The sequence below is a fragment of the Thamnophis sirtalis genome, unplaced genomic scaffold (genome assembly GCF_051295495.1).
Source record: "Thamnophis sirtalis isolate CommonGarterSnake01/CBP01778 unplaced genomic scaffold, rThaSir2_p1.2 scaffold_3, whole genome shotgun sequence".
Taxonomy (NCBI): domain Eukaryota; kingdom Metazoa; phylum Chordata; class Lepidosauria; order Squamata; family Natricidae; genus Thamnophis; species Thamnophis sirtalis.
The window spans coordinates 37,338,492-37,365,187 of NW_028261383.1; the positions used below are offsets into that span (position 1 = coordinate 37,338,492).

The window sequence follows — 26,696 nt, forward strand, 5'->3', positions numbered from 1 at the left end:
CCAGATGTATCCACTGGGCATTTCTTTAGGGTGGGGGAGCGGCTCCCTGTTCGCTCCTTGAACGGTGGGGGGGAGGGGGGAAGATGACAGAGGTGAGGGTTGCAGGGTAGCTGGAATCCTTATCCAATCAGGGCTTCGGTCGCCCCCTCCTCACAGTTAAAAGCAGGAGCGAGGTCAATTCGCGACGGGGCGCCCAGGGTCCTTCCACCTGCGAGGCGCGACGGGTTCCCGGTCTGCCTTTCGCTCCCTCCCCCCCCCCACCCTTCTTCTTCTTCTTCCTCCCTTTCTATCTTTTTTTTTTTTTTTTGGAAACCGTGCGCGCGCGTCCAGGTTCCAGATGTGGAGGCAGGCAGTGGCGCGCGGCGCGGCTACGAGCCCGTCTCTGGCTGCAAGGTCTGTCTCTGGACCGAGCGGGAACAACGAAGCCCGACGAACTGGAAGGTGGCGCCGGGAGGAGGTGGAGGAGGAGGAGACGGAGGAGGCGACGGCAAGACGGCGATGCTGTTGCTGCTGCTGCTGAGGATGAGGAGAATGGCAAACGGGAGTCCCCGGGCTGCTGCTCCAAGGAAATGCGGCAGCCGGGCTCGCACCACCACCGCTACCGCTGCCACCGTCGCTGAAACGCCAAGCACCGGCCCCAGGTGAGTAGTCCTTTCCTCCCTCCCCCCCGCCCGCCCGCGCTCCCCTTCCTCACGCCTCGTTCTGGAGACGGCGGCGGACAGCAGGGAAACCTCTGAGGTGAACCAAGCCAGGTTGCGGCTTCCACGGAGTTTTAGACGGCGAGGCGAGGAGAAACCCACCTACCACCACCACCCCTCACCGCACGAGTAAGCGGCAGCCTCGAGGGGCGCCTTTGGGCAGCCTCGGTTGACGCGGGTCATTATCTCCGGGGTTCCATGTGTGCGTGTGTGTGTGGGGGGGGGTGTCTTCCCGATTGAGAGAAATGTTTTGGGGTGTCCTCTGGGAGGGCGGGGGAGGGCGCCTCGCCTCGCGCTTGAAGGCAGACCCTCGTGACTGCCGGCCCTCGCTCGGCGCCTTTTCAGAGAGCCGCCTGAAGAAGATGGGACTTGGAGCCCAAGCCGTCTGTCAGGAGGACGCCAAGCTGGGGAAAAAAGTGTGAAGCCTACCCCGCGCCTCCGAGGCGAGGCGCCCCACACACGGTAGTTGTGTGAACCCGACCCGACCCGCGACTGGAGGCACGGTAGTTGTGACGGGGGCTTGGGGTTTCGGTCGTTCTCCGCCCGGCCTGGCCTGTATGAATAAGTCTGCCGTTTCGGGCGTGTGTGTGTGTATGTGTGTGAGGCCAAGTAGACTGGCCGGACCCCGCAGTTGCAGCAGCGGTCCGAGCCGGGGAGGCAGCCCTCGGCTTCTGGCTGACCTTGGGCTGCCCACCCGCAGGGGCTCAGGCTGGGGAAGCCGACGACGGGGGAGGGGGGAGCGCGCTGCGCTGCCCGCTCGGGCCAAGAGATAGCAGGGAAAGGCCGGCTAGCGTGCTCGACGTCCCAACGGGGTTGTGTGGTAGGAGGTTGTCACGGTTGTGCGGTTGCGGTGGCTGTGTGTGTGTGTGTGTGTGTGTGTACACACTTTCTCCTTTCTTGGGAAGCTTGGGGTTTTCTGAATTGGGCATCTGGGGCCGAAGTAGGCAACCTGGCCCCTTCTCCCATCAGCTCGTTAGCATAACCAGCAGCAAAGGGGAGGATTGCAGTACAAAACACCCCTAAAGCCCCAGGTTGAGAAAGGGGGGGGGTATAGAATCAGGGTTCCTGGTGGGGTCAGAGCCGAGGGCCCCCAGCATTTGTTTAGGGAGGAGATCCGGGTTGCTTGGTTTCTGAACAGGGCAAACACTCAATTGGACTGCAGAGCCCGACCAATGCCAGAAATCTTAAGAATTCCAGCCCAACCATCTTATTGGGGGGGGGGAGAGAAAAAAGACACATTTTTCTGGGTGTACAGTGTGGCCTGCCCTCCTCTGACACCCACAACAATCTGCTTCACTGTCTTTGTCCTCCTCACCACCGCCTCCACACCATGGCAAAAATTTCACTCTTTGCCCAGGGTGTTGCAAAGAACTATAGGGAAGAAAAAGAAGTGACGCAAATACAAAATAGGATTAGTATCCAACACTTTTTCCATGAGAAGCAGAGCGTGGCTTACATTAAATATTGATATATTCTTTGCCAGAATTCCTCTTGCAGGTTCTCCCCTCCATTTGACTGTTGGTGAAAAAGGTATTGAGAAGGGGGATAGTTTGACTGTGGCCCTCAGTCTAGCCCAACGTTTGTCAACCTTGGGAGCTTGAAGATGTGTTGGAGTGGGGAATTCTGGGAGTTGAAGTCCACATACCTTCAAGATGCCAAGGTTGAGGAATACTGGGATAGCCAATATATACCCAGATAAGTTGTCTGGGGCATCATTTGTTGTGCTTGTATACATGATATTGTGGCACAGCTTGCTGGACTTGGTTGTTTTGGGGTTTGCTATTTCTGGACCCATAACTGGATGTTTAATATATTTTTACTATAACTTTAGGGGATTTTTTTGCTGGAAAACAGCTTACAAATGTACGTGGTTCCATTTAGTAATTTTAAGAGGACATCTTAATGGAAGGCTGTGAGTGCAACACATGTCCTTGGCATACACAGTGTCACACACCTATTAAGGAGACTTGATGAACCTTTTGCCACTCAATTATGCATGACTCTGAGTGGTGGCTCAGTGGCGAAGACGCTGAGCTTGTCGATTAGAAAGGTCAGCAGTTCGGCTGTTCGAATCCCTAGCTCCGTGTAATGGAGTGAGCTCCCGTTACTTGTCCCAGCTTCTGCCAACCTAGCAGTTCAAAAGCACATAAAAAATGCAAATAGAAAAATAGGGACCACCTTTGGTGGGAAGGCAACGGGTTCTGTGCGCCTTCGGCATTTAGTCATGCCGACTACATGACCACAGAGATGTCTTCAGACGGCGCTGGCTCTTCGGCTTTGAAACGAAGATAAGCACTGCCCCCTAGAGTCGGGAACGGCTAGCACTTATGTGCGAGGGGAACCTTTACCCTTATCTAAGTCATCTAAGAGTTCCCACAACCAAAATGCACAATTGAATTGTTAGTGATCTATATTTGTCTTTTTTCCTTCTTACCCTGGGCAATGCGAGAAGTCTTCCCTTTACTTTCTGCATGGAAATTAAGTACTCAGATGTGAGTGTAGAGCATCCAAAATCTGTTTAGTGGGCTTTAGGCCAGAAACGGTAGAGAGGACAGAGTTGGGTTTTTTGGGGGGGGGGGTGGGGGGCTGACATATATTTATACCTTCATCTTGCTACAAGATTGGAATCTTTAAAAAAAACGATTGACAGCAATGGACTTAGGAAATAATGACATGAAATAATGAATTGGCAGGAGGGTTTTAAATCGAGGAAATTAGTTATCCTAGTCTACTGTGGATGAAGTGTGGTCCCATGAGAATGTCTGTGTTTTTCCTTAGATTGTCTGCCTTTGATTTATTATTGCTAACAACTCTAAACAGACTCATGCCTTGACTGTAGCTAAGTCAGTCTCTTTCCTGCTTCACTTATAAAATGAAGACAGCAATGTCTCTTTGCCAAATTGCAGAGCCTGGGAGGATAAATGATGGGTGGTGAGGTGCCCAGAAACAATGTTAGCATTGATGTTGGGGACTTCAAGAGTTAGGTTAGCTGGCTAAATTGTTACCCTTCTCCATCAAACCTTCTGTCCTTTGGCTCACACCTGTGAATGGAAATGAGAGAGGGAATATTAATTTGTGGAGGGTTTCACCTTGAAAAGAAGGCTGGATTTTATGATTCCCTTTTCTGTCCTCAAAGTGCACAATCTGTATTGTGGATTTTTATTACCTCTAGAAATACTCTTCCAGTTGAGGTGGAGATATTAAAAATTAAAATAAGTTTGGGAATAAGTGACCAAGCAATTACAGGTCCTTGGTGCTCTCTGAGCTTGGTTGTTTTTTTGCAGACATTTCATTACTCAACCACACCTAGAATAATGCGTCCAGTTTTGGTCACCACACTATAAAAAAGATGTTGAGACTCTAAAAAAAGTGCAGAGGAGAGCAACCAGGATGATTAGGGGACTGGAGACTAAAAGATATGAAGAACGGTTACAGGAACTGGGCATGGCTAGTCTAGTGAAGAGAAGGACCAGGGGAGACATGATAGCAGTGTTCCAAAATTTGAGGGACTGCCACAGAGAGGAAGGGGTCAAGCTATTCTCCAAAGCACCTGAAGGCCACACTAGGAATAATGGATGGACACTGACCAAGGAGAGATTCAACCTGGAAATAAGGAGGAACTTTCTGACAGTGAGAAGAACAATCAACCAATGGAACAGCTTGCCTTCGGGAGTTGTGGGAGCTTCATCCCTTGGAAGCTTTCAAGAAGAGATTGGATGGCCATTTGTCAGAAATGGTGTAGGGTCTCCTGCTTGAGCGGGGGGTTAGACTAGATGACCTATATGGTCCTTTCCAACTCTGTTAATCTGTTAAAACAACCAAGCTCAGAGAGCACCAAGGACTCAACAGTTGAACCCTGAGCTACAAATATTTCTCTGTTGGGACAAGGGATGTCTGACTGATGGACCACCATCATTCTTGAAACATAGCCTATATTCTTATCACATATTCAATTATCTACTGAACATCTGAAACAAGTGAAGTGATCTTTCCTTGGAAATCTATATTGATGGAAAGGGTTTAAAAAAGGCAATGTAAAGGATCCAGGAACTATAGTTATTTTTACGTGCGAGATGAAAACAAACTTACTTAAAGTTTGGGGGAAAGGGTTGATGACAAGAATTATTCTTTACCTCCAAACATTTTGCATTAAAACAGTGGATTGAAGTTTTTGGTTCTTCTTTACTCATGAAATTAGAACCCAGGGCATTCAACAGATTTGTGCTTGGAGATTCAAACCAGGTTAAATGAAGGTCTTTAAGGAGTACATAGTCAGCCAGTGAAATTCTGGGTTACAAAATGTGTTTACTGTTCCTGATCTGGATAGCTTTAAAGGAGGAATAAGTCAAATTCCTAGAGGATCCTGAATATGTTGAGTGTCCTGAGACCAGGGTGGATGTGAATGGATAGCAGCTGAGAATAAATATGAGGGAATAATTACTGCTCTCCTTGCTTGGTGTGTGAACAACTGCCCTTCTGTTCAACTGTGATTTCCATGACCAGAATTGCTTTCATTATTTCTTTCCTTTCTTAATATTCAGGGGGAAATTCAGCATCAGCATCTTTTTTTTGTGCAAACGCTGGTGATCATTTCCTTGCACAGAAATGTATTATCTTGGAGAGGGTAGCGAGCATTCACGCATGTAAATTTTCCATTAGAAAATAATGGGAATGCAATGCTCAAAAACCGAACACGAATGGAGAGGAGAGCCAAAGACAATCTTCAATGAGGCCACCATTTTGTGCAAGACCTAGAGACCATCGCTTGTTCATTGCATTCATGCCTTGCCTTCCTTTAAGGAGGTTACTAATCTCAGAGACCTCATGTCTAAATGGAGGTTTACCTAGGCTTTAGTACAGGTAGTCCTCGACTTACGATCACAGTTGAGCCAAAAATATTCTGTTGCTAAGTGAGACCGTTATTAAATGAGTTTTGCCCCATTTTATTACCCGTCCTTCCACAGATAGGAGAGGAGAGGAAGAGGAAGAGGAATAGAGCTGGAAGGGACCTTGGAGGTCTTCTAGTCCAGCCTCCTGCTCAAGCGGAAGAACCTATGCCATGTTGTTAAGTGAATCACTGCAGTCGTTAAGTTAGCTACATAGTTGTGAAGGGAATCTGCCTTCCCCATTGGCTTTGCTTGTCAGAAGGTTGCAAAAGGTGATCCCAGTTGTCAATCATCTGAATTTTGATCATGTGATTGTGGGGTTGCTGCAGTGTTCATTAGGATGAAAATTGGTCCTATCGAAGGAAGTAATCGCATGGCTCAAAATTTTGGAAGTTGAGGCTATGAAATCCAGGTGGAACCTATACTTGATACTAGTTTTTTACAAAGTGAAAAGAGATGCTATATGGGATGATGAAGGGCTGAACTGCCATGTTGGTAAAAGTCCAAGACCATCGTGGGCAAAACTTAAGTATCTCAGTTCTACTGTTTTCATTGTGCTTTACACCTTATTACAGTTCTTGCACTTAATGAAGTTTAGAGGACAAATACTTAAAATTAAAGAGAAAGATGACTCTGAGCACATCCTCTACTAACGAATTTTTTAACACTAAGCATGTAGTCCTTTTACACAATGTTTCACTATGCTTTCTTTTTAATACATGGAGTCTTACTACAATTGGTAACTTAGCATCCAAAAAGCTACTTACGACCCAGGTTCAAAATCCCCATGTTAGTCTGCCCTCCATAGTAAAATCAGGTCCAGCTACAGGGTGACCTGCTTTACTGTTGTAGTGACATATGACCATAAAGGCCTGGCTCAATGGTCATAACTCGAGGACTGCCTGTACTTTAAGGATTTATATCCCACTTTTAGTATTTTTTTGTTAAATAACGGGGAATCAAGAAAGGCCCTTGATAATAACCCAGAAGTAAATTTGGATTTACCAAGATTGTGGTAAATTCAGTTCTCTGAAAACTGTGATCTTTGAGTATGATTCAGTTTATGGAAGAAATGAAGTGTAGAAAGTAGTGCTTGGTGGCCTTTTTTTTTTAAACAAGTGTTTCTATGCCCAAGGTCTTTCAGCATATTATCCAGTGCTCTTTTTTCTTCAAGCTAATGTTAATTTTTTTTTAACACACAATAGATTTTGGGGGGAATTTGCATTACATAGCTTAGTGATTTCTTAATGGTTGATCCCAACCTCTTCCAAGGTTTATACTGCAATTCACAGAACCCCTCTCCAAAGAATCATGAACCTGCTGTTGCAGGTATTGAAATACAACACATTTGGAGATCAGGAAGTTGGGAAAAACGTGTTTAATGTGAATCTCAAGGGTTTTGATAGGGCACTTATTGTGTGAAAATGTAATATAGTAGTATCTTGGACATGGATATTCCATACATTGGATTTTTTACAAAATAAAGTTGGGGAGAAAAAGAACAATCATGGTGTATCCACAATGTGCAGCTTTCTGTAAAGTGTTACTCCACATCTGGACAATAAAAGTTTATGCATCTGCACACATCCAACTGTTCTATAATGGGATGTGTAGATGGCCTTGGGGAAGAGATGCTGCCGAGGACAGCGGTCACCAATTGGTGGTCCATGAGAAAATGTTGGTGGTCCACAGAAAAATCTTTGCATTTTTTATATTGCACTAAATCAGGGATCCTCAAATGATGGCCCCTGGGCTGGATATGCCCTGCAGAAGCATTTGCTCCCGCTCGCTGACATGATGGGGTCCTTCAGGCACTTAGCTTGTCTGCCTCTTTAGTAGCTCCATGGGAGACCAGGTACCTTAGTGAGTGGTGCAAGAAACTTTGGCCTGGCTCCTTGAAAGAGTTTGCAGGGGGGCGATCTAGCGCGCAGGCTGGCTACAAGACAAACATTCATTCTTGGCCATATTTGAGATTCCTAGCTGCAACGGACAGCAAACCTAGGGTTGACCCCAGGCGCTTCTCTCCGCCAACAGGCGGCCAAGCTAAGTGCCTGAAGGACCCCATCCCGCCATTAATTCATATTAGTGGTCCGTGGGATTTAAAATTATGAATTTAGTGGTCCCTGAGGTCTGAAAGGTTGATGGCCCCTGGCCTAGGAAGCAATCAGACAAGAGAGGCAGGGCGCCCCTAGTGGCTTTCCAGCCAGAGAAAGAAACTTAGGAAGGACCCACCCTAACAGATGAAGCATTTAAAAGTGGTGGCGGGAAGTTTATACTTTCAAACTTGCAAGGTTCTGTTAATGCCATCCTAAGAAGTAGAATTAATTCATCGAGTTGTGTTTTCCCGCCTGGTTTTACCTGGGAGAGCTGACGTGTTCACAGCTCAGCTTAGCAGCTATGATGAATTCCCCGTTCTACTCTTCATAGTTCCATTCATAGCAAGCCTTGCAGCAAATTTTGATCACTTACTGACTCTTTTCTTGGAGATGTGGTGTATCAAACAAGATGACCTTGGCACTGCATAAAGGAACGTTTTTATCTCACAAAGAAATAGAGTACTCCCCCTAGTTTGAAGTATTTTAAAAAAGCCATTACTGATGAAATCTTTTTATGCATAATTACTTTAGTTGAATTAAAATACCATTCGCTTCCCTCCCTCATTGCATTGCATTGCATATACTGTTTCTGTCAAGTTCTATAACACAAAGAACTGATAGATGTTTTAGAAGGTGAGAAAAATGAACACTGAAGTATACTATTGGTGTTCTTTTTTAAAAGTAATGTTTACATACTGTTTTTAACAGAAAACCAGTAGTATCATCTGCAGTAGCTGTTGAGAAAGAAGTACATTTTCATATCACGAATATTCGTCGTGCTCCAGGCCAGATAATTTTATGGATTCATACAAAGCATTGCAATATTTAGATCTTTTTGGAGAGGGCACACCTTTCTCTTTCCATAAGGGTGACATAAAGTGGTGAGAATAATGAATGCCTGGTCTGTGTTTGAAGAACATTCTTACTCCTGGTTAACTGAGCAATCAACTATCAAACACAGTCACTCAATCCCTATCCTATTTCCCCCAAAATAAGACCTCCCCGGATAATAAGCCTAATCAGGCTTTTGAGAGCATGCACTAAAATAAACCCTGAAAATAAGCCCGTCCTGAAAATATTGCAACATAGCAGCAACCATGAGGTGACCATGCTAGCTGACTCCTGCACCTCAAAAATAAGACCTCCCCAAAAATAAGGCCATGCTCTTATTTCAGGGCTCAAAAGAAAATAAGACCCTGTCTTAGTTTCAGGGAAACACCCTAATCATCTCATGGCTGGACTATTGCAATGCTCTCTACATGAGGCTACTCTTGAAGAGTGCTTGGGAGCTATAGCTGATGCAGAGCCCAGCAGTACGGGCAGTTCTTGGGGCCCCAAGAGTGGCTTATGTAACACCACTGCTTCACAAGCTGCATTGGCTGGCAGCCGCCTTCCGGGTGGAATTCAAGGTGTTGGTAATCACATTTAAAGCCTGTTGTGGCATGGGCCCAGGCTACTTGAGGGGCCATCTCATCCCATTAGGATTGGCTTGCCCCATCTGTGTCCGCAGAGGAGGCATACTGTGGACTCCATCCACCAGGGAATGCCAGCTGGTGGGGTCCAGAAGAGCCTTCTCTGCTGTTGCCCCTGACCAAAGTAAGGTCATCTCTGACCTTCCTCAAGAGCTTAAAGACCTGGCTCTACCAGCTGCCTTGGGGGGGTCCAATGAAGGGTTTTCACAATGGGGATGTTTTGATAGATTAACAACAGATCCCACTTTTGTGGCCCGCCGGCAGCCAGCAGAGACTCTGGCAGCAGAATCGGACAGTGAGGAGGCTGTGGAAGAACATGGGCCAGTTCTGGGGGGCTGAGGAAAGCTCTGTGTTGGAGGCATAGAGGGAGCCAGAGAGCAGTGAGGCAGAGGAACAGTTGGAGCCTATTCCTAGTGTGCACATGTGCAGAGCTGCCAGAAGACAAGAACAACTAAGAAAGCAGGGTCAACTTTAGAATAAAGCCACACCTTGGAGGTGATTGGCCCCTCCCATAGGAAACAAAAGAGGAGCAAACGAGGAGGGGGCTTTTGCAGGAAACAGTTCATTCCTTCAGTTGTTTCAAGAATGGAAAGTTCTGTGATTATAAGAGACTCTGTGTCAAGTGTTGCCTTGCCCAGTGTTTGGAAACTAGTTATCTGGCAGATCGCCATGTGAGATAAGGTTCATGTTGATAAATATTCCTCTGAAAGACTGTTTGCCAAGCCTTGCTGACTGTGAATGAAAGGAATTTACAGTTGTGTAAATAAAAGAGGTTTTGCCAGTACCAAGACTCTGCTTCTTGCTTTTTAAGGAAGCACAGGTCAGAACAGCGACCCCCTCCCCTTGTCATCATTCTTCCTCCCCCCATCTGTTTAGCTAGGCTGGTTTTATAGTACTGTATTTATATTATTATAAATTATACAGATTTATAATTTAATACTGTCAGCCACCCAGTTATCGTGCCGCAAGATTCGCAGCTGATAAATTGTACAAATAAATAAAAGTTGCTTCAGGGAGTCCTTCACCAAATGGAGAGTTGGCTTTGATGGCCCGTTATAGTTTGATAACTGTCCATTGATTTTTCTCAATTTTGGATTTTTATGCTACATCGAGCCATAAACCAACCAATCTCACTGGTTGGAGGAATGTAACACACTAGACTAAAATTTTGTTGGTTCGTTGGTTTGGGTTCAAAGTATGGCACAAACATACAGAAAAATTATTGCCCCAAATCAAAATGAGGTTGATGTAACTTCGGTCTGGACAAGAAACAAACCTTCTCAGAATTGTCGTCATCTAGGTCCCATTTGTTAGAATCAGCCAAGCTGCCAGGGAATGCTGAAGACTGTAGTTCTACCCTGTTTTCCTGAAAACAAAACCTCCCCATGATAATAAGCCCAATCGAGCCCTCCCCCGAAAATAAGCCCTCCCCAAAATATTGCAACACAGCAGCAGCCATCAGGTGACCATGCTCACCGCCTCCTTCGCCTCAAAAATAATAACAAGACCTCCCCGAAAATAAGGCCAAGCACTTATTTCAGGGGTCAAAAGAAAATAAGGCTCTATCTTATTTTGGGGGAACCACAGTAACAGATGCAGTGGGTGCCAGATCAGAGATGGCTGAAATAAATGGATTTATGAAAAATTTATAGAACAGAGAATTAGACCTTTAAGAAATATTAGGACAAAATGTTTCAATGATGAGCGACTTCAGTCACATCCACTTTATTTTACAAGTTAGATTTATTTGTTTGTGAGACGTGTCGTGAGTCCTATCAGACTGCAACTCACTTAGCTCAATCTGTCTTCAGTTTATTTGGCCTCTCGTTCGTCTGCACTGCAGTCCTGGGATCTAAATGAGGGGCAGAGTCTGTGGGTCCCAGAATGGGATCTTCCAGTAAAACATGTTCTTTGTTTTGGGAGTATGGCTCTGGCCACGCTCTTAAAAGCAAGAAAAAGGTAGCTCCTAAACCAATAGGAATTGGAATTCTAGCTTAGGCAAAACCATGTTATTCAAGTGGGGTAATTACTGTAATTCTGCCTCCCTTTCCTCTATACCTTACCTTGTTTGGGAAGTTGTGACAGAATAACCGAGTTGGAATGGACCTTGGAGGTATGCAACCCTTGCTCAAATAGAAGACCCTATACCAGTGATGGCAAACTTTTTAGACATCAAGTGTCCAAACCGCCTATGCACGCATGCCCAAACTGAAAGGTGCATGCGCACACACGAATGCGTGCATGCATAGACATGTGTAGCAGAGACCTGAAGACCATCTGGGCAGGGGGAGGTGGGGGATCCCAACACCAGCAGTGCGGCAAGAGGTGAGATCTTTTTCTTTCATGAGCTTTTGAGATGCTCACAAAAGAAACACCATGGAGATCTGACCTGGAGCGATGGCGTGTGTGCCAGCAGAGAGGGCTCTGCGTGCCACTTCTGGCACAAGTGCCAAGGGTTCGCCATCATGGCCCTATACCATTTCAGAGAAATGACTGTTCAGCCTCTTAAAACTCTCCAGCCATGGAGTATTTACAAGTTCTGGAGGCAAACTGTTCTACTGATGAATTTTTTCTCACTGTCAGGAAACTTCTCCTTAGTTCTAAGTTTGCTCTCTCCTTGATTAGTTTCCACCCATTGCTTCTTGTTCCATCCTCAGGTGCCTTGGAGAATAGTTTGACTCCCTCTTCTTTGTGGCAACACCTGAGATATTGGAACATTCCTATCATGTCTCCCCAAGTCCTTCTTTTTCTTAAACTAGACATACCCAGTTCCTGCAAGCGTTCTTCATATGTTTCAGCCTCCAGTCCCCTAATCATCTTTGTTGCTCTTCTCTGCGCTTTTTCTAGAGTCTCCACATTAGTGGTGAAATTCAATTTTTTTACTACTGGTTCTGTGGGCGCGGCTTGGTAGACGTGCCAGGGGAAGACTACTTCAAAATCCCCATTCCCTCCCCACTCGGGGGTCAGCCAGAGGTGATATTTGCCGGTTCTCTGAACTACTCAAAAATTCCGCTACCGGTTCTCCAGAACCTGTCAGAACCTGCTGAATTTCACCCCTGCTCCACATATTTTTTACATCATGGTGACCAAAATTGGATGTGATTTTCCAGGTGTGACCAGCCAGCAAACTTTAATTTATTACTGTTAAATGGAGAGAAGGACCGAGTGTTCCTCTCGCTGACCTCTAAGCTGGGATTGTGGGACGAACACAGCAAGGAGGCCAAGAGTACTTCACTGCCTGGCATCTGCTGCCTGAGTTCATCTTCTCACTCTGCCTTATGTTAGCAGAGTCTGTCCATAGCCACCCTAAATAGCTACAATCTCTGCAGTCTTCTTTAATTCTCATCATCTGCTGAGAAACCGAGACTGACCAAGATAATGCAAGCAGCAATTTCCCTTATTTCTGGTTCTTTCCAAGAAGGGGAAGGGTGTCAAGAATAAACAGTAATTCCCCGCTTTCTTCCAGCCCACTGTCCTGCTTTATTTGCCCAGCCTCTGAAGCATCTGTGTCCTAATGGCCTGCCTGGATTCAAGAGCACCCACCGAGCTCATTAGCCTCGGAGCAGACAGTTGACATTGCTTCATTAGCTTCGATAGCGGGTTGCTGTGATGTCGGGCTCTTAAAAGCCTGTATTAATTTACATGCAAACACATATGGGAGGGTGTGTGGTGCACTAGTAAGTTACCAAAGTGGGTGTGAGGATGGCTAAGCAGCTGGGACGTGATTTCTTTGACCTTTAAGTAAAGGAGGTTTGTGATGCTGATTGGGGGGGGGGGGACTGTGAAATTCTCCAGTCACCAATCTTCAAATGGCCGTGGGAGAAGAACTATCTGGTTTTTTGGGAGGGGGGGGGTTGGTTTAAAAAAAGTCTGTTTCTGTACATTTTATATGCCTCCTAGTTAGAGGAGAGGAGGCAACAACAAGTTGGTTTGCAAGATTCCCTATGGAATGGATTAGACTATTCTAGACTAGACTAGACTAGACTAGACTAGACTAGAATAGAATAGAATAGAATAGAATAGTAGAGTTGGAAGGGATCTTGGAGGTCTTCTAGTCCAACCCCTTGCTTAGGCAGGAAATCCTATACCATTTCAGACAAATGGTGATCCAATCTCTTCTTAAAGACTTCCAGTGTTGGAGCATTCACAACTTCTGGAGGCAAGTTGTTCCACTGATCAACTGTTCTCACTGTCAGGAAATTTCTCCTTAGTTCTAAGTTGCTTCTGTGCTTGATTAGTTTCCATCCATTGCTTCTTGTTCTGTCCTCAGGTGCTTTAGAGAATAGTTTGACTCCCTCTTCTTTGTGGCAACCCCTGAGATATTGGAACACTGCTATCATGTCTCCCCTAGTCCTTCTTTTCATCAGACTAGACATACACAATTTCAGCAACCGTTCTTTATATATTTTAGCATATGGTCCTCTAATTATCTTTGTTTAATATCCTAGTTTAATACCTTGCTTGCATATTCTATTTTATTCTAACAAGTTCCGGTAGTCATATATAAATGGCATAAAAACTAAATGGTGCATACTTTCGTAGAATGTTTAATAAAGTTGAGAATGTGGACAAATAAATTTTAGACACCATAATGCTGGTAGCAGAGTTGTGAGTAGTACACAGACTATCGCAAGGAATGAATGCTCGTTCAAACAAGCTAAAATGAAGTTTAAGTTGAATTCACAGTGAGAGTTGGCTACTTAGGAAAATGTAAAGCAGGAAATAAGATTAAGAATGACTAGGCAGTGAATGAACATGGATACAATAGAGAAGTGAGGGTTTGATATGAAAGAAATGTACTGAAATGGCTAACATAAAGAATAATGAATGAGAACTGAATCACCAAACAAATATACAATGGTTGAGTGAACAGGTAGAAAAGAAGGGGAAGATAGAGAAAGAGAAGAAAAATGTGGTTAGATGGAGCAGATGAGATCCTGAAAAAAAAAAGAGAAAGGTTTATAGAATAAGAGAGAATATATGAAGCAGCGTACGAATGTCCTAAAAACAAAGGAGTGTTTACAAGAGAAGAAAAGTATCTAGTACTACTCAACATGCATGTTCTTGGCCTAAAGCAATTTTAACTATATTTAAAAGCCAAACTATATTTACGGCCTTCCGTAAAGCCACTAAGTCTTGGCTGCTCCGGCAGGCCGGGGGCTGTTGAAGTATCCAGCCCCACGGTAACTATGAATGTTGTTGTATTTTAAATTGTTGTTTGTCTTATTTATTCCCTTTCCCCTTTTTATTGTAAGCCGCCCGGAGTCCTCCGGGAGTGGGCGGCATACAAGACTAACTATAACTATTTATTTCTCTTTGCATAGTCTTGCTTAGGTAAAATATATGCTAAGTGGGTATGCAGGTAACTGTAAATGCATTAGAAATTCCAGAAATTGTATCATTTTTGTTTGTTTGTTTTTTACATTGTCTTTAAAAAAAATTATCTGTAGTAAAAAAAACAACACCCTAGATTAAAAATATGAGATAAGAATTTGGCATGTAAAAGAAGCAAGAATAATGAGCCACTAGAGATTGCTATTCCAACTGATCTTGACAACAGCCAATTTCACCTGGAATGAGTTACGATTTGTAATAAAGCTACCAGTTCTAGTTTGCAAACCACCACATAACAATAAAGAATTAAGTTTTCTGCACCTCTTTGCTGCCAACTAGTGATCACCTGAATTTTTGCATGGCAGATCTGGTAGCCCAATTTCTAGGATTGGGCTCTGATGCTAGGAAGTAAGTTGCTGAGTCTTACGGATTTATGTATGATTAAATAGGGACAGGGGTTATAGGTTTCATTTTTAGCAGCTCAGTTTTATCTCCTCATCCATCATCTCTGACTTGGGGTGTTTTTCTTTAACACCTTTTAAATACATATAATGCTTTGTAATCCCTCATTAAGGGGCACCGGCTTTTCACCCAGCCACTGCTAACAATGCACGGTGTGAAACCACTGCTGTGAAATGCTTCACCTATGGTTCTCTGTAAATGCAAAAAGGCAGTCCAACTTTTAGCTCAACGATAGCCCAGCGAAATAAATCTACAAGATCCCTCTATTTAAATATATACCTGTCCACCTAGTAACTAGCCATTTTAGGACCAATTTACACAGAATTGAAGAGAAGGATTCAAAAGCTTTTAAAGATCCTCCCATTCTCCGTTTAATTTCTCTCAATGTCACTCAAAAGAGCAAATTTAGGAGGGACAGATTGTCATGGACAAAAATCTATGTGGTCACTAAGAGTTGAGAACAGTGGTGGGTTCCTATCAGCTCGGACCGGTTCATCTGAACTGGTAGAGTAGTTTGGCGGCCTGGTCACTGGAACAGGCAATGACCTAGGCCTGCCATGCCCCTGAACTGGTTCTCCGGGCAGCACCATAGGTGCCGCCATCTTGTTTTTCAGTTTTGTGCATGCGCAGAACAATTTTAACTGCACTGCGTATGTGCACACAGTATGCATCAAGCGCACAGCATGCACACAAGCAAATCAGCAATAGTGCCTGCCAGAACCCACCCCTGGTTGAGAACAAGAGCCGAGGTGGCGCAGTGGTTAGAGTGCAGTACTGCAGGCCACTTGAGCTGACTGCTAACTGCAGTTCAGTGGTTCAAATCTCACCGGCTCAAAGGTTGACTCAGCCTTCCATCCTTCCAAGGTGGGTTTTGTATCTTGGAGCGAAGGGAAGGACGCGACAAGAAAGTATGAGGAAGTGACTTTATTCAGCTCATAGTAAACTGCGATTCAACGTGGCGTGGTTCGCGCCAAACATTTATACCCCCGGGTTTGAACGAGGAGCCAATGGGGCGTCGAGTAGCTCGACCAATCAGGGTGAAGATTGAACCGGCTCTGCCCGGGAACCAATCAGGAGAGGAGTCCTTTATACACGCGTTCGTATTTCCCGCGCTAGTATTCAACACCCCTCCCCCCCCAGTCAAAGAGTTCCTTTAGGAAGGGCAAACATAGTCTTGTAGGTAGGCGGGACGGTGGCGTTCTCGTCCCGATCTTCGTGGCTCCCCGGCGGCCGTCGACGGGGGGGAAGCCGCCGGCGGAGGCGTGTCTGTGGTGGGGCGGTGAACCTGCGGTGCGGTCCCGTGAGAAAGCGCTGGCCCCGGGCCCCGTGCCCGAAGTCCATCTGTCCGGGGCGGTGTTTCCGTGGCGGCCGGAGTGTCCGGTAGCGGCTCCGTGCAGTCCGGTAGGGGTGTAGGTTCAGAGTCTCGATAAGGGGTTCGAGGAAGGGACTAGCCGGGTGAGGTGCGCCTGTTCGGAAAGTTCGCATCGGCTTGTCTCCCGTTCCCCGGTTGGAAACGGTCCGTAGGGAAAAGAGTCAACGAAGGTGGCTCCGGCTGAGAGCGGGTGTCTGGGGAACTTGGGCCGTCTGTTTCCGCGGGAAGACGACGCCTTAATTGGTCCACGTGGCGCCTCCATTGTATTCCGTCGGCCAGGCCGACCCTGAAGGAACAGGGGCCAGTCAGGGCTGTGATGGTTGCGGGAACCCACCGTGGATCCCCAGAAAAAGAACGGGCCCATACAGGATCCCCTAACTTAAACGCGTGGGAAGGGAGGGCCCCCAGGTTGCTCGGCAGCTCCCCTGCGTAAAGTGGATGGAGTCTGTCTAAGGATGTTCGCAATCTCCTACCCATCAAGAGCTCCGCGGGACTTTTATTAGTCGTTGGGCAGGGTATGGAGTGCTGGCTCAAGAGGTAAGCCGCCACTCTTTCTTGCCAGTCGCCCTGGCCCATGCGGCCCAAGGCTTCTTTCGCTGAGCGAACTGCGCGCTCCGCCCGGCCATTACTAGCTGGGTGATAGGGGGCTGTGGCCGCGTGTCTGATTCCTTGCTCGGCCAGGAATTCTTGGAACGTGGTGGAGGTAAACTGGGGCCCGTTATCGGAAACTATCACATCCGGTAACCCATGGGTAGCGAACATCTTACGCAGGGCCCTCACTGTACTCTCCGCTGTGGTGGAGGTCATGATTACCAGCTCCACCCACTTAGAGTAAGCATCTACCACTATCATAAAGTTTCGGCCGTGAAAGGGACCGGCGAAATCAATATGTAAACGGGACCATGGGCCTCTAGGGATTTCCCACTCGCGAGGAGCGGCTGTGGGGGGATTCGGCCTAGAATTTTGGCATATTCTACATCGGCCTACATAATCTGCGATTTCGGAATCTAGCAAGGGCCACCACACATAGCTACGGGCTAACGCTTTCATTCGCGCTATGCCTGGGTGGTTTTTATGGAGTGCAGGCAGGATTCGTGCCCGCAGGGCTGTGGGGATCACTACCCTATCCCCCCAGACAAGACACCCCCCGTGAAGGGCGAGTTCGGCTTGTCGCACTTTAAATGGACGGAATTCTTCCGCTACCCTTTCCGTGGGCCACCCCCTCAAAACCCATGAAGCAACCTGAGATAGGACGGGGTCAGCCTTTGTGCAGGCTGCAACGTCCGCGGCCGAGACGGGGAGGTCGGATTCGGCGATGGACAGAACAGAGAGCGCGGGCACGTGGGCTGTGTCCGTCTCTGGCAGAGGGCAACGGCTTAGAGCGTCTGCGTGCCCTAGCTGTTTGCCCGGACGGTATAACAGCGTATACGAATACGCTGTTAGGAACTCCGTCCACCGAGTCATGCGGGGGGACAAAATGGGGGGAGTTGGCTTGTCGCCCGCCAGTAGCCCCAGGAGGGGCTTGTGATCCGTGACCAGGGTGAAATTCCTACCGTAGAGGTAGTCATGGAACCGCTTAATGCCGGAGACTGCAGCCAGGGCCTCTTTATCGATTTGGCTGTAGTTCCGCTCCGTGGAGGAGAGTGTCCGGGAATAGAAAGCTATGGGGGCTTCTGAGCCGTTCGGGAGGATGTGGCTCAGAACCGCCCCTACGCCATAGGGGGAGGCGTCGCAAGTCAGAATTAGGGGCATCCTATCGCTGTACTGGATTAGGACTGCCGATGAAGTTAAAATATCCTTTATAGCCGCGAACGCGTGTGCTTCACGGCTACCCCATTTCCAGGCCGCTGACCGGTCCAGTAGTCGGTGTAGCGGCTCAGCTAGTGACGCCTTGTGGGGGATAAAAGGGGCGTAGAAGTTTAAAAGCCCCAGGAAGGCCTGTAATTCCGCCCTAGAGGTGGGTGCGGGTGCGTTTTTGATGGCAGCAACTTTGGAAGGAGTGGGGTGGATGCCTTGTGCATCAATGAGGAACCCCAAGAATTCGACTTTAGGAACAGCAATTTCGCATTTGCTGCGCTTTAATTTCAGTCCTGCCTCCCTAAAACGTGTGAGGACCTCCCGCAGTGTTTTCAGGAGTTCCGAGTGACTGGGGGCTGCGACCAGGACGTCGTCGAAGTAGGGAACGACGCCTGGGAGCCCATGGAGCAGCCGCTCCATGAGGCTCTGGAAAATCCCAGGGGCGACCGAGACGCCGAATTGTAGGCGGCGGCAACGGAAGGCCCCGCGGTGGGTGACGATGGTCTGGGCTGTAGCCGCATCGTCGTCTACGGGAAGCTGCTGGTAGGCCTGTGCCATGTCTAGCTTGGCGAAAATGCGGCCCTGTCCTAAAGAGTGGAGTAGGTGCTGCACTACGGGAACCGGATACGGGTTTGCCTGCAGGGCCAAATTGATGGTCGACTTGTAGTCGGCACATATCCTCACCGATCCGTCGGGTTTGACCGGGAGGACTATGGGGGTTTCCCAACGGGCGTGATCTACGGGCTCGAGTACCCCCTGCTCGATAAGTTTATCCAGTTCAGCGTCTACCTTTGCTCTCAATGCGAAAGGGACCCTGCGTGCCTTCAGCCTAACGGGAGCGACCTGGGGATCAAGGCAGAGGGAAATGGGGGTGCCCTTGTAACAACCCAATCTCCCATCGAACACATTCGCGAACTCGTCTAGGACGCTATCTGCGGAGAGGGGAACTACCCTGTGCACCCCTTCTATGGTGAGGCCCAAGGCGGGAAACCATTCCAACCCCAGGAGAGCGGGCAGGTCGTTCCTGACGATTAGGACTGGGAGTTTCCCCTTAAAATTCCCGTATTCCACCCGGATGTGGAATATCCCAGCTGTGGGAATCCCATTTCCCTGGTAGTCTAGGAGGGAGACCCCGACGGGGCGCAATCTGCTCTGGGGAACCCCGGGACAAAGGCGGGAAAACAAAGCCCAAGATAGGAGAGAACGGGAAGACCCGGAGTCCACCTCCATTTGGCAAAGCTGACCTTCGAGTCGGACGGCGGTGCTTATCTTGCGGCTACCAGCGGGAACGTGGGATGCCTGGTAGACCACGCAGTCGGCGCTGGAGGGCTGGTAGGTTGAATGGCAGTCCTCAGTTCGCCTCGCGGAACGTGGCTGTAGGCGGCGTGGCGGTTGCGATGCCTGGCGCTGGTCGCTGGGCTGCATAAACGATGGGGCTGGCAGGAGAGCCCGGCAGACCCTGGCGAGGTGCCCTTCTCCTCGGCAGCGGCGGCAGACGGCAGAACGGAACGGGCAGGCTGCGCGGCTGTGGCGGCCGCCGCATCCGCGGCAAGGTGCGCTTGCGGCTGGCTGAGCGGGCGTCGGTGGTTGCTGGGGTGGCCTCCGCTTCGGCTGCGTCCTCATTTGTCCGACGATTTCTTCCTCCTCCTCCTCCTCGTCTTCGGCAGGGGAGAGGTCGTCGACGAGGTGCGTCTGGGTGGACGGCCCCGCGGCGGCTTGTGCGGGGGGGTTCAGCTGGAGGCGTTCCATGTCGGCCGTGGATTGTTCGGACAGTTCGGCTGCTCGTGCTGTCTCCACGGCTTGCAACAGGGTGATTTTGTGATTCCGGAGCATGCGGCTGCGCAATTGCACGTCGCGGACCCCGCACACAAACTGCTCCGCGAGGTTCTCCTCCAGGTCTGCAAAATCACACTGGGCGGCCACAGTGCGCAAGGCCTCCAGGAACTGGCTGATGGATTCATTGGGCTTTTGCACTCGGCGGCGGAAAGCGAAACGGCGTGCAAATAGAGAGGGTGAGGGAGCGTAGTGGTTCCTCAGCCTGGACATCAGCTCGTCCCACCCAAGTTTGTAGGCTGGCCTCGGGGCGGCCAGGGCTCTCGCAGAGGCGAACATGGAAGGCTCACAGCAGGACAGGAAAAAGCTGCATTTCTCCTCGTCGGTCTGAGCCTGGTTCTTCGAGGCGATCAGGTAACACTCGAACCGCTCCATGAACCCGTCCCATGATTCTCCGGTGGCTATGCCGAATGGCGCGAAAGGAGGAAGCGACGATGCCATCGTGGTGTGGAGGCGGAGAGAGAGAGAGAAACGGCGGAGAAAATTTCGCGTTCGCTGCCGGGGTTCTCAGTCTGAGATAGCGTTCGAGCTGGTTCAGACGCGATGGCAGCTGGCTGTTCTTCTCCGTGGTCGCGGGAATCGGAATCCCACCTTCGTCGCCAGTTTTGTATCTTGGAGCGAAGGGAAGGACGCGACAAGAAAGTATGAGGAAGTGACTTTATTCAGCTCATAGTAAACTGCGATTCAACGTGGCGTGGTTCGCGCCAAACATTTATACCCCCGGGTTTGAACGAGGAGCCAATGGGGCGTCGAGTAGCTCGACCAATCAGGGTGAAGATTGAACCGGCTCTGCCCGGGAACCAATCAGGAGAGGAGTCCTTTATACACGCGTTCGTATTTCCCGCGCTAGTATTCAACAGTGGGTAAAATGAGGACCCAGACTATGGGGGCAATATGCTGACTCTGTAAACCGCTTAGAGAGGGCTGAAAGCCCTATGAAGCGGTATGTAAGTCGAACTGCTATATTGCTATTGCTATAACAACCGAATGACGCAACGAATCACCACTAACTTAAAAAACCAGATGGGAAATTCTGACCACGCATCATGGATTGCATCAATATCACACTTTGAACCACAAAATTAAGCTTCCACATTTTAGTCCAAGTTGTTACGCAAAGGTGTAACTGGCCTATGTATCATAAGATCCAGGCAATTGGTTTCATTTAGTAAACCTTGTTCAGTAAACCGAGGGTTAATACATTATGTGAAAATAGCCACTCCAGACAGGAAATGCAAACTCAGGGAGAGAAAATGGCTTATTCATGTAAATTCAAGCTATAAATTAATGGCGGAGCAAGAATTTCAGCCCATTTCCATCTCTATTTAATTGGGTCGTGGAAGAAACAGGGTGAGAGTCTCCTTGAGTGTTGTATAAACTGCCATATCTAAAAGTATTGGTGGAACTCTGCTCTCAAGAGCTAGGATGGGGGAACTAGAAAGCTGCTTTTATCCTCTTATCCTGAGCCCTCCTTCCCTTTCTCCTTCCTTCAATTATTGATCAGAGGACAGCTGTGTTCCAGAGATGGAGCAAATACAGATTGGGTGGCTATTGGGCTCAGACTGTGGAAGTCATTTCCTATTTTCCGCAAGCTGCTTACTTTTTGCATGACAAGATGCTAGTAAGATAAAGGGCCAATGCCTGAAAGTCACTGGAAGTCTTTGGAAAAGTGAAAGCTGTGGAAAATAGAAGCCAACTCCTGATTTTTAATTCTAAAATAAATAGCCCGTGTGCCTGCAACCAAGATGCAGAGAGAGAAGGAATGATTCCTCACTCCCTGCCCACGTCTCCCATCAAAATTTTCCTCTCCACAGCATTTCGTATCAAATGGCAAGAACGGGAGGTTTATTGCTCTGGAGGTTTATGGGGGAAGGAGTTCACACAAACTGGAATTGTGGTGGGAATGAAGCATTAAATCAGACACTTGTCTTATCTGGATCTTGCCTCTCTTGTTCTTGTTCCATCCAAGGCTGCAAGATGCAAGTAGCATATCTTATTTGATTATGAGAGCAGGGATTTTTCTATTCCGGAAGCAGACAGAGCTGTTCCCTAAATTTTACAAGAGAAGATTGTTCTACAGACAAATTCATTTAATAGACATTTTTCCTTGACGTGGGCTCTGCATTTCTGTGAAGGGACCTATGAATAACAATAATTAATGCATGCATTCTTTCTTCTAGCTACATTTTTTTTGATTCTTTGGATACAGCTGTGAATTTAAAGTGTTGAAAATAAGTTTCAGGGTAGACGTTGAAAAGAAAGTCAACTTTTCTTGGCCTGATCCCCATACGTGTTGGATTTCAACTGCTATTAATCCCAAACTATCACCTCCAATATTTGAATTGGCTGGGAATTATGGGAGTGATTGTCCAATAGTTGGAAGGCAGCAACTTAAGAACAGTCTCTTCTGGGACCATGTACAACAGGGGTGGGTTGCTGCCGGTTCGCAACTTGCGTGCGCGCATGCGCTATTCAATGAAAATTGTTCTGTGTGCATGCGCAGAACAATTTACAGTGAACTGTGCATGTGCAGTCACTGAAATAAAAAATAGCGGTGGACTAGCGGTTGCGAGGGAACCGGTTCGGGGGCGTGGCAGGCCTTGTTCATTACCCGTTCTGCGACCCAGGCCTGACTTCCACTACTGTTTCAGCCGAACCAGGCCAAACCGGCAGCAACCCACCTCTGATGTACAAGTTATTCTCATTTCCCCCAGAAGAGGCTTCCTCCACCCTTTTTTGTTCTTGGGGTGATTGAGAAGGTACCTCTCTCCAATAGCTGTGCAATTGTTCCTTTCTATGTCTGAAGCCATGGGCCTGTTCTTCCCTCGGCAACCCCCAACTTTCAGCCCCTCTCCTTGTTCCATGCTGCCATGTATGAGTCTATGAGCATTTCTAGTGGCCCATAACCACTACTGCCTGCATCTCACTTAGCTCTGTGGAGATTTATATCTTTAATATCCCTACAGTAAAAGTCTATGGAGATTCTCAGTCATCCAGGTCATACATTGGGGAAACAAAACAACCACTTCATAAACGCATGGCACAACATAGAAGAAACCTCTCAGGACTAGATTCAGCAGTCTATCTGCATTTAAAAGATAAATGCCACTCTTTTGAACACAACGAAGTCTACATTCTGGAAGAGAGGACCATTGGTTTGAGAGAGGGGTGAAAGAGGCAATCTATGTCAAAATTAAACAACCTGACAGAGGGGAGGGATACAAAATTATATATCTCCAGTCTACAACACTGTCCTTTCAACAGTTCCAAGAAGGCTCCACATCCATTTGCAGTACTCAGGTGATCCCGATGACTCAGATAAACCTCCAAGTGGCTTTAAAAGAATGCAGATTACCAGCTGTCTGCAAGGAGTATAAATCTTTCCATTCCCCACCATCCAGCCAGAGCCAAAGAAGCTTCTTGCATGAGAAGTGAAACGTCTTCAAAAGAAAACCCCAAAAGTCCAGTTGCCTCTTGAAAAAAGCACCTTTGGGGCTACAGCAAATGAATTGAGCCCCAAGACAAGTTGACATGTAGGAAAGCTTTTCCTAGTAAGTCTTCCTAGCAACATGTGAAATAAAATTAATAGAGGGGAGGGAGGGTTGAAGACAGCCATATTCCATTTTTAATAGGTGCTACTTGGACGATTGTACACATCATCTATGAAACATGTCTATGTGAGCATAGGGAATCTGGCAGAAGCACATTGCAGGGCAAGTCACAATTAGATGTGTGCAGAGGTGGGATTCAGCCAGTTGAGACCGGTTCGGGCAAACTGGTAGCTACAACGATCAACTGGGGAGTAAACTAGTTCACTCTGATTTAGGTAGCCCTGTCCCTGCACTTTACTTAATGATAACTGATATCCTCTCAGCTGATTCATGTGGCAGAGTGGATTGCCTTTGCCTCAGCTGTGTTGCTCCCCAAAAGTAACGTGGAAGGTAAGCACATGCGCGGAGTGAAGCACACGGTCACTGAACGAGTTGTTAAACCAGCAGGATCCCATCACTGGATGTGTGGCATGCCCCGGCCACAAATTCAATTCTACTTCTAAGCCTCAAGCATGAGGGAAAAGACATCCTCCCACATATGTCTCTAAAAGTTCTTGCCAACTTGAATATACAGCATGCTAACTGGACAAAGCTAGAGAGCCATGAAGTTTAATAACTTAAAAGGGATGGAACTGGGCAGGTGAGATCCAAATTCAAGTCCTCATTCAATCATGGAACTCCCTGCCTCATTTTGGACCAGTCACTGTTTTAGCCCATTGTACCTCACAAAGTTTCTGTAAATATCAATAATAATAGCAATAGCACTTAGACTTATTTACCGCTTCACAGTGCTTTACAGTTCTCTCTAAGAGGTTTACAGAGTCAGCCTATTGCCTCTCAACAATCTGGGTCCCCATTTTACCCACCTCGGAAGGATGGAAGGATGAGTCAAACTTGAGCCTGGTGAGACTCAAAACTGTTAGCAGCCAGAAGTCAGCATCCCTATTTGTGGGATGCAGGCAGCACATTACATGACACCCCTCCAGTCAATGGAAAAACCTCTCTACATGGAACCGGCCCCTGGTGTCCAAAAGAACAGACTAAGCTGATTGTATTCATCCTGCCTCTTGTCCAAGGGGAATAATTGTACTATTTTTATTTTCAAGCCCAGCTTGATCTTTTATGCTGACTTGTTGACTGGAGAAAGTTGGTCATCAGAGATAATTCCAGAAAGGGTACATTGGACCATACAAGTGCTCATCAGCTGTGGAGGGAGCTGTGGTTTGCACGAGTTTTCGTCCACAGTGTCGATGAATTCAAATTACAAAGTTTTTCAACTTTGATTACAATTATGAAGAACTTTCCATTTGACTTAGCTCTTCATCCATTTATCTTCTATGTTAGAAGGAGAAGGAATAGCAAATAGCTTAAGGGGGAGTTATAATCATCTCTGAAGTCATAGGGGCATGCCAGTTTTCTCTCTCTAAGACTAGAACCACAAATCTATATGTCTTGAACTCTACTCACTCAAATAACCTCCTTGCTCTTAATAAATCTTTGTTGAGCCTTGGGTGTTATCCACCAGTTCCCTTGTCAATTCAATAATTTTGGAACATAGTAAGTGTGGCTTAACATAAAGTGAGCAGCAGTAATAAGAACATATGGTTTTGTGATGATAAGTTATGGAAAAACAGCAACATTTATAAAATAATGTTGAAAATGAAAATGTGCAAAGTATGAATCACTCCGCTAAGATGAAATACCCCATTAGCATTAATTAGATACATTATCCCTTAAATAGGATCTAGCAATTAAGGCTGATGTTCTCATGGATTCCACAGGATTCTCCATGATTCCAAATGAATTCGTTGGCCTTTAATCTGGGAAATGATTTTCTTTTGCTCTTGCCCCTAGAACAGTTTCTAGGTTAATAGCAACCCAACAGTTTTGTGGAGCTTTCTTCTAAATAATCGTACTTGGTTGGGCAGGGTCAAAACAGTTTTCCTTCCTTTCTAACTTCTAAAGGTCTCTTTTTTTTCCCCAAGAGTCAACTGGACTTCTTTGTTTTTCCTTGAAGACGTTTCATTTCTCAGCTTCTTGGATGAGAAGCAAAACTTCTTCAAAGAAAGACAAAGAAGTCCAGTTGACTCTTGAAAAAGCATCTTTGGGACAACTATGACCCAGACGACTAAGAATCTCCATAGACATTTCTAACTTATAAGCCTTGTGAAGGAAGATGAAAGGAAACATTTAGCTTTGAAGGAGCTATGAAACAATTCTTTAAAGACCTCTAAGCTTGCCCAATAAAAGGTTAAAATCTGTTCACACTCATTTCAGAGTGAAGAACATGCAATAAAACACTGAGTTATAGAAAGGCAGGTTCCAACAAAATGTAGTAAAAACTGTTGAACAATAAGAGTTGTTTGACCCCAGAAACAATTACCAATAGAAGAGGTAGATTTTCCTTCATATGGACATATTCAACCGTTGTTGTTGTTAGTCTGACCCATCACAACACTATGGACAACATTCCTCCGGGCCTTCTTGTCCTCTACCATCCCCTGGAGCCCATTTAAACTCACGCCTAGTGCTTCAGTGACTCCACCTCATCCAGCCACCTCATTCTCTGTCGTTCCCTTCTTCTTTTGCCCTCAATCTTTCCCAGCATTAGGCTCTTCTCCAGTGAGTCCTTCCTTCTCATTAGGTGGCCAAAATATTTGAGTTTCATCTTCAGGATATGGCCTTCCAAAAAGCAGTCAGGGTTGATCTCCTCGAGGACTGGCCGGTTTGATCGACTCTCTTCTCCAGCACCATAGTTCAAAGGCCTCCATTCTTTGGCGCTCAGCCTCCCTTATGGTCCAACATTCACAGCCATATAGCAACTGGGAGAACCATAGGCTTCAGGAAATTCAACCATAGGCTTTAGGAATTTAGGAATTTTACCTGAGCAAATCTAACTATTAAAGACAAATTCTAATTTCATTGGTATGGCCTTCAAAATAAGATTGGGGCAGAAAACCTCAGGACACAATTTGATGAAGGTGAAGAGAAAACAGAGATCCTCCTTCCCATCCTCCTCCTGCATCTAGGAAAAGTATTTAAAGTAGTTGTAAGCTGCTCCTGAGTATTGGCATAAACAGAAAGGTGTGGAATACATTCAATAATAGTTTTTGCAGATGATGCAATTAAGAAACCCATTCACAGCTCAGAGCCTTTATTTACATTTTTCTTGGAGTCTCTATAGAATTCAATAGG

General features: G+C 46.9%; 1 protein-coding gene across 1 annotated transcript in view; it reads left to right on the top strand.

Moving 5' to 3' along the window:
- Nucleotides 1-471: 471 nt before the first annotated feature.
- Nucleotides 472-26,696, top strand: part of LOC106549253 (G protein-coupled receptor 22-like) — a 65,502-nt gene continuing 39,277 nt past the window's right edge. Inside the window, exon 1 of the mRNA XM_014066852.2 lies at nt 472-641. The gene's annotated coding sequence lies outside the window, so the exon portion shown is untranslated. The remainder of the gene's footprint in view (nt 642-26,696) is intronic.